Below are 13,067 nucleotides of genomic sequence, written 5' to 3'. Positions count from 1 at the left end.
ATTACATTTGAAAGCAAATTCGCTTTATTCCTCGACACAATCCTACATATCGAATCTTCCATGAACTCATAATTCCTAGAACAAATTGTAGTTATAAATAACGAATAAAAATCGGCCTAAAATTAATAAGGTCTGTATCAAAACTGCATACTGCCCAGTTGTTTCAGTTCGAAGCCACTCATAAAAGCAGTGTCCACACTGAAATATATGTTGCAATAATATCAGATATACTCAGTTTCACTGTTAATGATCTCCTCAATATGGCCACTATAAATAAAATCGCATGTCAAATCTCCTACAGTCCGAGACGACTATTAATATCCGTTGTTTCATAATGAGAGCACTTAATGACTTTTAACAAACTCTAAACATGGTTATAGGGTTGTGCGTCTTCAACCATAAAGGTTTTAGATGTTTAACATCAAACATTTAACACATTTATCGGTGCTCTCAAGCAGTTTCATAAATGGCAGTTTAAAGAACATGGAGGAGCGGTTACTGATGTCCTCTATCACTGGTGGGCAAACAGCACACCATCTAGCATATTATCCATCTCTTGTCCCACTCTGGTACAAGATCCGAACAGCAGCAAGAAACGTGATTGAATTAGGATGATATCTGCTTGGAACTTATGGCGGTACATCAGTCGACGTTTATGGCTCTACTTCCTGTCACAACATAAATGAAACGCTTGTCTACTAGCTGCATGTTCGACCACCAGATAATAACTCTCCACGGTGCCAACTCTGTCTGTGTACTCATATAGTTGCCTCATAACATTTCTTGTTTTTTAAAGTGCCAGTGGTTGATAATGGGAGCAAGAGTAAAGAAAAGTAAAGACACGTTCATTGGCTTTGTCGACCTGGAAAAAGCGTTCGAAATGTAAAATAGTTCAAGATGTTCTAAATTCTAAGAAAAACGGGTTTCAAGTATAGGGAAATACAGGCAACATACAGTGTGTACAAGAACCAAGAGGGAACAGTAAGACCGGACCAAGGACGAAGTGCTCGAATTAGAAAGGGTGTAAGGCAAAAACTTGGGAAATTTGTGGTAAGGTCTTATGGGACCAAACTGCTGAGGTCATCGGTCCCTAAGTTTACACACTACTTAACCTAGCTTTAACTAACTTACACTAAGGACAACACACACCCCCAGGCCATAGGGAGGACCCGAACCTCCAACGGGGAGGAGCTGCGCGTACCGTGACAAGGAGCCCAAGACCGCTCGGTTACAACGCGTGGCAGGTGTAAGGCAAGGGTGTAGTCTTTCACCCCAACTTTACAATCAGTACTTCAAAGAAGCAATGATGGAAATGAAATAAAGGTTCAAGTGTGGCATTACAATTCAGGGTAGAAAGATGTCAATGATACGATTCGCCAATGACATTGCGATCCTCAGTGAAAGTTAAGAAGAATTCCAGGATGTGTTGAATAGAATGAACAGTCTAATCAATACAGAATATGGACTGAGAGTAAATCGTAGAAAAACGAAAGTAATGAGAAGTAGAAGAATAGAGAACAGCGAGAAACTTAACATCAGAATTGGAGATCACGAAGTCGTTGAAGTTAAGGAATTCTACTCCCTAAGCAGCGAAATAACCAATGATGGACAGTGTAAAGAGGACTTAAAAAACAGACTAGCACTGGCAGAAAGGGCATTCCTGGCCAAGAGAACTTTACTAGTATCAAACATTGGTCCTAATTTGATGAAGAAATTTCTGAGAATGGACGTTTGGAACACAGCTTTGTATGGTAGTGAGACTTCGACTATCAGAAAACCGGAACAGAAGAGAATCGAAGTCTTTGAGATGTGGTGCTAGAGAAGAGTGTTGAAAATTAGGTGGACTGATAAGGAATGGGGAGGTTCTCCACAGAATCGGCGGAACATATGGAAAACACTAACAAGAAGAAGGGACATGAGGGTAGGACATATATTCACATATAAGGGAATAACTTGCATGGTACTAGAGGGGGATATAGAGGGTAAAAACTATAGAGGAAGGCTGAGTGCCAGCTGCATGTGTTTGTCTCGAAAGATAAAACAGTGCTTCTGATCGTTCTTACACATTGCTGCAGAATCACTATAACGCTACATTTGCTGTACACGTTTTTGAATGGCAGTTTCTCTCTCAAAAGAAAGGAGGAATGAAACCAGGAAGAAATAAAGTTAAAGAGGTGATTAAGACAGAATCCAAACTCGGACTGCACAAGGATAGGGGTTAAAAACAACGAGTGCATGTTTTCGAGAACATATCACATCCGTGCATATCAGGTGTTTTAGGGAAACAATAAACAACTCAATTCGAGAATGTCTTTTGGGGATCTTGTTACTGCTCTTCTCAAAATGTACTCCAATGCTAACCGCTGCGCTGCCTCGCCTAATTTTACCTCTAAGTGCATGATTCTTTGTAACTATCTCTGGGATTTCGAAAGACGACTGGAGGAGAGAGGGGAGGGGACTACAGGACATACAGCAAATACACTCCTGGAAATTGAAATAAGAACACCGTGAATTCATTGTCCCAGGAAGGGGAACCTTTATTGACACATTCCTGGGGTCAGATACATCACATGATCACACTGACAGAACCACAGGCACATAGACACAGGCAACAGAGCATGCACAATGTCGGCACTAGTACAGTGTATATCCACCTTTCGCAGCAATGCAGGCTGCTATTCTCCCATGGAGACGATCGTAGAGATGCTGGATGTAGTCCTGTGGAACGGTTTGCCATGCCATTTCCACCTGGCGCCTCAGTTGGACCAGCGTTCGTGCTGGACGTGCAGACCGCGTGAGACGACGCTTCATCCAGTCCCAAACATGCTCAATGGGGGACAGATCCGGAGATCTTGCTGGCCAGGGTAGTTGACTTACACCTTCTAGAGCACGTTGGGTGGCACGGGATACATGCGGACGTGCATTGTCCTGTTGGAACAGCAAGTTCCCTTGCCGGTCTAGGAATGCTAGAACGATGGGTTCGATGACGGTTTGGATGTACCGTGCACTATTCAGTGTCCCCTCGACGATCACCAGTGGTGTACGGCCAGTGTAGGAGATCGCTCCCACCATGATGCCGGGTGTTGGCCCTGTGTGCCTCGGTCGTATGCAGTCCTGATTGTGGCGCTCACCTGCACGGCGCCAAACACGCATACGACCATCATTGGCACCAAGGCAGAAGCGACTCTCATCGCTGAAGACGACACGTCTCCATTCGTCCCTCCATTCACGCCTGTCGCGACTCCACTGGAGGTGGGCTGCACGATGTTGGGGCGTGAGCGGAAGACGGCCTAACGGTGTGCGGGACCGTAGCCCAGCTTCATGGAGACGGTTGCGAATGGTCCTCGCCGATACCCCAGGAGCAACAGTGTCCCTAATTTGCTGGGAAGTGGCGGTGCGGTCCCCTACGGCACTGCGTAGGATCCTACGGTCTTGGCGTGCATCCGTGCGTCGCTGCGGTCCGGTCCCAGGTCGACGGGCACGTGCACCTTCCGCCGACCACTGGCGACAACATCGATGTACTGTGGAGACCTCACGCCCCACGTGTTGAGCAATTCGGCGGTACGTCCACCCGGCCTCCCGCATCCCCACTATACGCCCTCGCTCAAAGTCCGTCAACTGCCCATACGGTTCACGTCCACGCTGTCGCGGCATGCTACCAGTGTTAAAGACTGCGATGGAACTCCGTATGCCACGGCAAACTGTCTGACGGCCAACACCGCGGTTCCTGGTGTGTCCGCTGTGCCGTGCGTGTGATCATTGCTTGTACAGCCCTCTCGCAGTGTCCGGAGCAAGTATGGTGGGTCTGACACACCGGTGTCAATGTGTTCTTTTTTCCATTTCCAGGAGTGTAGATACGTAACAGTCGATAGAGGATCCCTCCAAGTTTTTAACTCACCTTGCAGGTTTTCAATATGGCCAACGTCTGTGACGTGGCAAAAATCAATACGTGTGTGCAATTTATTAAAGTCTCTGACAGGAGTTGCCCAGGAAGGCGCGACAGTAACTCATTTTGAAAATCAGATCACTGTGTTGTCTGTCTGCAGACGTGAACGAATTCGATGGGAAAATACGGAGCACGATTTGTTTACGTGTCCTGGCACCCCTACCCTCCACTGGCGTGCATCATGGCGCGTATTACGAATCTAAACTTGGAGAAATGCTCTGTCCAGTCATATGTGTCACTTTCTGTACATCCTGTCGGTTCCAAGCAGTCGTCTTCTGAAACCTTGGAGGTACTTATGAACAGCCCTGTACTTGGACTTAGTTGAACCCTCTCCCCTTTAACCACCTCACTCGGTTTGATAACTAGGTAAGGTGCAATCTTTACATAAGTTTTGAGCATCGAATACACAGAAGTGTCGCAACATGACGTGGCGTGGACCCGATTAATGTCTGAAGTAGTGCTGCAGGGAAGTGACACCACGAATTCTGCAGCGGTGCTCACAAATTCGCAAGAGTACGAGGGGTGGAGGTCTCTTCTGAACAGCACGTTGCAAGGTGATCCAGACCTGCTCAATAATGTTCATATCTGGGGAGTTTGGTTGCCACGGAAGTGTTTAAACTCAGAAGAGTGTTGCTGGAGCAACTCTGTAGCAATTCTGGATGTGTAGGGTGTCGCATTGCGCTGTTGGAATTACCCAAGTCCGTCGGAATGCACAGTGGACATGAATGGATGCAGGTGATCAGACAGGATGCTTATGTACGTGTCACCTGTCAGAGTCGTATATAGATGTGTCAGGGGTCCCATATCGCTCCAACTGCACAAGCCCCACACCATTACAGAGCCTCCACCAGCTTGAGCAGTCCCCTATTGACATGCATTATCTCTAAGGGAACGGTCTACTGTCACACAGTTAGCACAGATTTAGAAAACATCGTACTTGTTAAACGCAACTAGCCCTTTACTCACACGAAGTGTCTCCATACCCATACACGTCCATCAGCACGATACAATTTGAACAGAGGCTCGTCCCACCAGGCAACATGTTTCCTGTCACCAACAGTCCAATGTCGGTGTTGACGGGTCCAGGCGAGACGTAAAGCCATTTGTCGTGCAGTCATCAAGGGTACACTAGGGGACCTTCGGATCCGAAAGCTCATATCGATGATGTTTCGTTGAGTGGTTCTCACGCTGACGCTTGTTGATGGCCCAGCACTGAAACCTGCAGCAGTTTGCGGAAGGGTTGCACTTCTGCCAAGTTGAACGATTCTCTTCACATCTACATCTACGTGATTACTCTGCTATTCACTTAAAGTGCCTGCAGAGGGTTCAATGAACCACCTTCAAGCTGTCCCTCTAACGTTCCACTCTCGAATGGCGTGCGGGAAAAACAAGCACTTAAATTTTTCTGTGTAAGCCCTGATTTCTCTTATTTTATCGTGATGATCTTTTCTCCCTATGTAGGTGGGTGCCAACACAATGCTTTCGCAATCGGAGGAGAAAACTGGTAATTAAAGTTTCATGAGAAGATCTCGTCGCAACTAAAAACGCCTTTGTTTTAATGATGGCTACTCCAATTCACGTATCATGTCTGTGGCACTGTCTCCCCTATTTCGCGATAATACAAAACGAGCTGCCCTTCTTTGTACTTTTTCGATGTCATCGTCAGTCCCACCTGATGCGCACCCCACACCGCACAGAAATACTCCAGAATAGGACGGACAACCATGGTTTAAGCAGTCTCTTTAGTAGACCTATTGCACCTTCTAAGTGTTCTGCCAATGAATCGCAGTCTTTGGTTTGCTCTACCCACAACATTATCTATGTAATCGTTCCAATTTAGGTTTATTTGTAACTGTAATCCCTAAGTATTTAGTAGAATTTACAGCCTCCAGTTTTTCGTGACTTATCGCCTAATCGAAATTTAGCGAATTTCTTTTAGTATTCATGTGAATAACTTCACACTTTTCTTTATTCAGGATCTGTTGCCACTCTTCGTACCATACAGATATTGCATCTAAATCATTTTGCAATTCTTTTTGGTCATCTGATGACTTTACAAGACGGTTAATGACAGCATCACCTGCAAACAATCTAAGACCGCTACTTAGATTGTCTCCTATGTCGTTAATATAGATCAGGAACAATAGAGGGTCTCTAACACTTCCTTCGGGAACGCCGGATATTACTTCTGTTTTACACGATGACTTTCCGTCTTTTACCACGTACTGTGACCTTTCTGACAAGAAATCACGAATCCAGTCGCACAACTGAGGCGATATTCCATAGGCACGCCATTTGGTCAGAAGACGCTTGTGAGGAACCGTGTCGAAAGCCTTCTTCAAATTTAAAAATATGGACTCAATTTGACATCCACTGTCGATAGCACTCATTACTTCATGAGTATAAAGAAATGGTTGTGTTTAGCAAGAACGATATTTTCTGAATCCGTGCTGACTATGTGTCAATAAACCGTTTTCTTCGAGGTACTTCATAATGTTAGAATACAGTATATGTTCCAAAACCCTACTGCAAATCCAAGTTAGTGATACGGGCCTGTAATTCAGCGGATTACTCCTACTTCCCATTTTGGGTATTGGTGTGACTTGATCAATTTTCCAGTCTTTAGGTACGAATGTTTCTGTGAGCGTGTGGTTGTATATAATTGCTAAATATGGAGCTATTTTATCAGCATATTCTGAGAGGAACCTGACTGGTATACAGTCTGGACCGGAGGTCTTGGCTTTATTAAGTGATTTAAGCTGAATTGTTACACCGAGAATATACACTTCTATGTTTCTCATCTTGGCAGTTGTTCTTGATTGGAATTCAGGAATATTTACTTCGTCTTCTTTGGTGAAGGAGTTTCAGAAAACCGTGTTTAATAACTTTGCTTTAGTGGCACAATCATCAGTGACTTCACCGTTGTTATTCCGCAGTGAAGGTATTGATTGCGTCTTGCCACTGGTGTGCTTTATGTATATCCAGAATCTCTTTTCTGCCAGATGTCCGGACAGAATTTCGTTGTGGAAATTATTAAAAGAATCTCGGATTGAAGTACGCGCTATATTCCGAACTGCCGCAAAACTTTGCCAGCCTTGAAGATTTTACGTTCTTTTAAATTTGGCATGCTTTTTTCGCTGCTTCTGCAACAGTGATCTGACCCGTTTTGTGTACCATGGAGGATCAGTACCATCACTTATTAATTTATATGGTATATATCACTCAACTGCTGTCGATACTATCTCTTTGAAATCATCCACACCTTTTCTACATGATCAGATCGGAAGGAGTGAAGACTACCTCTTAAAAAGGCATTAAAAGCAATTTTATCAGCTTTTTAAATAGATATACTTTGCGTTTCTTTTTTATGGTTGTAGGTGTTACGGCATTCAGCCTAGCAGCGACTGCCTTGTGGTCGCTAATCCCTGATTCGTCACGATATTCATTATTTGTCCAGGATTATTTGTTGCTAAGAGGTCAAGTATGTTTTCACAACCATTTATGCTTCGAGTGGGCTCATGAACTAATTGTTCAAAATAATTTTCTGAGAAAGTATTCAGTACAATTTCGGATGATGTTTTATGCCTGCCGCCGGCTTTAGACGGATAATTTTTCCAGCATATCGAGGGTAGATTGAAGTCCCCACCGACTATAATTGTATGAGCGGGGTACTTATTTGAAATGAGACAAGTTTTCTTTAAAATGTTCGGCAACTATATCTTCTGAGTCGGAGGGTCGGTAAAAGGATACAATTAATAGTTTAGTCCGATTGTCAGGTATAACCTCTACCGATACTATTTCGCAGGAACTATCTACTTCAATTTCACTACAAGGCAATCTACTTCTGACAGCAATAATCTATGCTTTCTGAACATTGTTAGATCGTTTGAAAAAATTCGGCTGAACGTATTTCCGGCTTTATCCAGCTTTCTGTACATATAACTATTTGAGCTTCAGTGCTTTCTATTAGGACTTGGAGCTCCGGTTCTTTCCCATCACAGTTACGACAATTTACAACTACAGTACCGATCGGTTCAAAAACTACCTTACTGTGTTTTACCTGCCCCCTTTCAGACGAACGCCCTTTCTGTGGTTCCCTAACACCCTCTAACCTAAAAAAAAAAAACGCCCAGTCCCTTCCACACAGACCCCGCTACCCGTGCAGCCGCCGCCTGTATGTAGTGGACTCCTGACCTAATAAGCGGAAACAGAAAACCCACCACCCCAGGGTCAATGAATATCCGTTTATCATATGCATTTCTTCTTGGTGTAGCAATTCTAATGGCCAGTAGTTTGTGTAACAAACGAACGGTGCACTCGCCTTATTAGCAGCAGGAACACGAGATGCTCTGTCTCTGACGATCTACCCGACACTCTTCAATCGTCGTTCATCTACATCTACATCTACATTTATACTCCGCAAGCCACCCAACTGTGTGTGGCGCAGGGCACTTTACGTGCCACTGTCATTACCTCCCTTTTCTGTTCCAGTCGCGTATGGTTCGCGGGAAGAACGACTGTCTGAAAGCCTCCGTCCGCGCTCGAATCTCTCTAATTTTACATTCGTGATCTCCTCGGGAGGTGTAAGTAGGGGGAAGCAATATATTCGATACCTCATCCAGAAACGCACCCTCTCGAAACCTGGCGAGCAAGCTACACCGCGATGCAGAGCGGCTCTCTTGCAAAGTCTGCCACTTGAGTTTGCTAAACATCTCCGTAACGCTATCACGGTTACCAAATAACCTTGTGACGAAACGCGCCGCTGTTCTTCGGATCTTCTCTATCTCTTCCGTCAACCCGATCTGGTACGGATCCCACACTGATGAGCAATACTCAAGTATAGGTCGAACGAGTGTTTTGTAAGCCACCTCCTTTGTTGATGGACTACATTTTCTAAGGACTCTCCCAATGAATCTCAACCTGGTATCCGCCTTACCAACAATTAATTTTATATGATCATTCCACTTCAAATCGTTCCGCACGCATACTCCCAGATATTTTACAGAAGTAACTGCTACCAGTGTTTGTTCCGCTATCATGTAATCATACAATAAAGGATCCTTCTTTCTAGGTATTCGCAGTACACTACATTTGTCTATGTTAAGGGTCAGTTGCCACTCCCTGCACCAAGTGCCTATCCGCCGCAGATCTTCCTGCATTTCGCTAAAATTTTCTAATGCTGCAACTTCTCTGTATACTACAGCATCATCCGCGAAAAGCCGCATGGAACTTCCGACACTATCTACTAGGTCATTTATATATATTGTGAAAAGTAATGGTCCCATAACACTCCCCTGTGGCACGCCAGAGGTTACTTTAACGTCTGTAGACGTCTCTCCATTGATAACAACATGCTGTGTTCTGTTTGCTAAAAATTCTTCAATCCAGCCACACAGCTGGTCTGATATTCCGTAGGCTCTTACTTTGTTTATCAGGCGACAGTGCGGAACTGTATCGAACGCCTTCCGGAAGTCAAGGAAAATAGCATCTACCTGGGAGCCTGTATCTAATATTTTCTGGGTCTCATGAACAAATAAAGCGAGTTGGGTCTCACACGATCGCTGTTTCCGGAATCCATGTTGATTCCTACAGAGTAGATTCTGGGTTTCCAAAAACGACATGGTACTCGAGCAAAAAACATGTTCTAAAATTCTACAACAGATCGATGTCAGACATATAGGTCTATAGTTTTGCGCATCAGCTCGACGACCCTTCTTGAAGACTGAGACTAACTGTGCTCTTTTCCAATCATTTGGAACCTTCCGCTCCTCTAGAGACTTGCGGTACACGGCTGTTAGAAGGGGGGCAAGTTCTTTGGCGGACTCTGTGTAGAATCGAATTGGTATGCCGTCAGGTCCAGTGGACTTTCCTCTGTTGAGTGATTCCAGTTTCTTTTCTATTCCTTGGGCACTTATTTCGATGTCAGCCATTTTTTCGTTTGTGCGAGGATTTAGAGAAGGAACTGCAGTGCGGTCTTCCTCTGTGAAACAGCTTTGGAAAAAGGTGTTTAGTATTTCAGCTTTACGCGTGTCATCCTCTGTTTCAATGCCATCATCATCCCGGAGTGCCTGGATATGCTGTTTCGAGCCACTTACTGATTTAACGTAAGACCAGAACTTCCTAAGATTTTCCATCAAGTCGGTACATAGAATTTTACTTTCGAATTCACTGAACGTTTCACGCATAGCCCTCCTTACGCTAACTTTGACGTCGTTTAGCTTCTGTTTGAGAGGTTTTGGCTGCGTTTAAACTTGCAGTGAAGCTCTCTTTGCTTTCGCAGTAGTTTCCTAACTTTGTTGTTGAACCACGGTGGGTTTTTCCCGTCCCTCACAGCTTTACTCGGCACGTACCTGTCTAAAACGCATTTTACGATTGCCTTGAACTTTTTCCATAAACACTCAACATTGTCAGTGTCGGAACAGAAATTTTCATTTTGATCTGTTAGGTAGTCTGAAATCTGCCTTCTATTACACTTGCTAAACAGGTAAACCTTCCTTTTTTTATATTCCTATTAACTTACATATTCAGAGATGCTGCAACGGCCTTATGATCACTGATTCCCTGTTCTGCACTTACAGAGTCGAAAAGTTCGGGTCTGTTTGTTATCAGTAGGTCCAAGATGTCATCTCCACGAGTCGGTTCTCTGTTTAATTGCTCGAGGTAATTTTCGGATAGTGCACTCAGTATAATGTCACTCGATGCTCTGTCACTACCACCCGTCCTAAACATCTGAGTGTCCCAGTCTATATCTGGTAAATTGAAATCTCCACCTAAGACTATAACATGCTGAGAAAATTTATGTGACATGTACTCCAAATTTTCTTTGAGTTGTTCTGCCACTAATGCTGCTGAGTCGGGAGGTCGGTAAAAGGAGCCAATTATTAACCTAGCTCGGTTGTTGAGTGTAACCTCCACCCATAATAATTCACAGGAACTATCCCCTTCTACTTCACTACAGGATAAACTACTACTAACAGCGACAAACACGCCACCACCGGTCGCATGCAATCTATCCTTTGTAAACACCGCCTGTGCCTTTGTAAAAATGTCGGCAGAATTTATCTCTGGCTTCAGCCAGCTTTCTGTCCCTATAACGATTTCAGCTTCGGTGCTTTCTATCAGCGCTTGAAGTTCCGGTACTGTACCAATGCAGCTTCGACAGTTTACAATTACAATACCGATTGCTGCTTGGTCCCCGCATATCCTGACTTTGCCCCGCACCCTTTGAGGCTGTTACCCTTTCTGTACTTACCTGAGGCCATCTAACCTAAAAAAACGCCCAGTCCACGCCACACAACCCCTGCTACCCGTGTAGCCGCTTGTTGCGTGTAGTGGACTCCTGACCTATCCAGCGGAACCCGAAACCCCACCACCCTATGGCGCAAGTCGTGGAATCTGCAGCCCACACGGTCGCAAAACCGTCTCAGTCTCTGATTCAGACCCTCCACACGGCTCTGTACCAAAGGTCCGCAGTCAGTCCTGTCGACGATGCTGCTGATGTTGAGCTCTGCTTTCATCCCGCTAGCGAGACTGGTAGTCTTCACCAAGTCAGATAGCCGCCGGAAGCCAGAGAGGATTTATTCCGATCCATAGCGACACACATCATTGGTGCCGACATGAGCGACCACCTGCAGATGGGTGCACCCTGTACCCTTCATGGCATCTGGAAGGACCCTTTCCACATCTGGAATGACTCCCCCCGGTATGCACACGGAGTGCACATTGGTTTTCTTTCCCTCTCTTGCTGCCATATCCCTAAGGGGCCCCATTACGCGCCTGACGTTGGAGCTCCCAACTACCAGTAAGCCCACCCTCTGCAACCGCTCGGATCTTGCAGACTGAGGGGCAACCTCTGGAACAGGACAAGCAGCCATGTCAGGACGAAGATCAGTATCAGCCTGAGACAGAGCCTGAAACCGGTTTGTCAGACAAACTGGAGAGACCTTCCGTTCAGCCCTCCGGAATGTCTTTCGCCCCCTGCCACACCTCGAGACAACCTCCCACTCTACGACAGGTGAGGGATCAGTCTCAATGTGGGCAGTATCCCTGCCAGCCACAGTCGTAGCCCGATCGGGGGATGCGTGTGACGAGCTGGCCGTCCCAGACAAACCCCCATCCAGACCCCCACAGTGATGCCCATTGGCAACAGCCTCAAGATATGTGACCGAAGCCAACACTGCCTGAAGCTGGGAGCGAAGGGATGCCAACTCAGCCTGCATCCGAACACAGCAGTTGCAGTCCCTATCCATGCTAAAAACTGTTGTGCAAAGAACGTCTGATCTAATGTACAGAGAGCACAAACAAATCGACACAAAATTTAAACGGTTATTAAAATACAATATTGCCTAGTAAATGCAGTAATGCTGCTACTTGCGCACTGCTGACACACTGCTCGGCGGCGGAAGGAGACTACGCGATTTTACACTATTCAGGTACTAAAACGCGATGCTACAACTTTCAAATACTATAATACGCCCGAAATTTATGAATTAAACAATGCAAGTACCAAAAACACGCAAAGAAATTAAGAATTAAACTATGTAACAAATAAGTGAGCCAGGAGTATACGACTTTCTGCTGGCAGCTGCTCATCTAACGGCGGCAGGGAGCACACTGGCTGTGACCAACCGACACTGGCCGTTCAAAACAAAAACAGAAGACAGACGACTACGCGAATTTACACTATTCAGGTACTAAAACGCGATGCTACAACTTTCAAATACTATAATACGCCCGAAATTTATGAATTAAACAATGCAAGTACCAAAAACACGCAAATAAATTAATTAAACTATGTAACAAATAAGTGAGCTAGGAGTATACGACTTTCTGCTGGCAGCTGCTTATCCAACGGCGGCAGAGAGCACACCGTTGGTGCCGTTCTGGCAGGATCTTTTCCCGGTCACAGCGATTTCGGAGATTTCATGTTTTACCGGATTCCTGATATTCACGGTACACTCGTGAAATAGTCGTACAGGAAACTCCCTACTTCATCGCTACCTCGGAGATAGTGTGTCCCACCGCTCGTGCGCTGAAAATAACACCACGTTCAAACTACTTAAATCTTGATAACCTGCCATTGAGCAGCAGTAACCGATCTAACAACTGCGCTAGACACTTT

The 13,067-nt window shown here is 45.2% G+C and overlaps 1 protein-coding gene across 1 annotated transcript in view; it reads left to right on the top strand.

The window, feature by feature from the left end:
- Positions 1–13,067, top strand: part of LOC124721191 (potassium channel subfamily K member 1-like) — a 223,135-nt gene that overhangs the window by 162,493 nt on the left and 47,575 nt on the right. The gene's annotated exons all lie outside the window — the stretch shown is intronic.

Source organism: Schistocerca piceifrons, chromosome X (genome assembly GCF_021461385.2).
Source record: "Schistocerca piceifrons isolate TAMUIC-IGC-003096 chromosome X, iqSchPice1.1, whole genome shotgun sequence".
NCBI lineage: Eukaryota > Metazoa > Arthropoda > Insecta > Orthoptera > Acrididae > Schistocerca > Schistocerca piceifrons.
The sequence above is the reverse complement of the archived record's forward strand: the minus strand, read 5'-3'. Positions and strand labels throughout refer to the sequence as shown.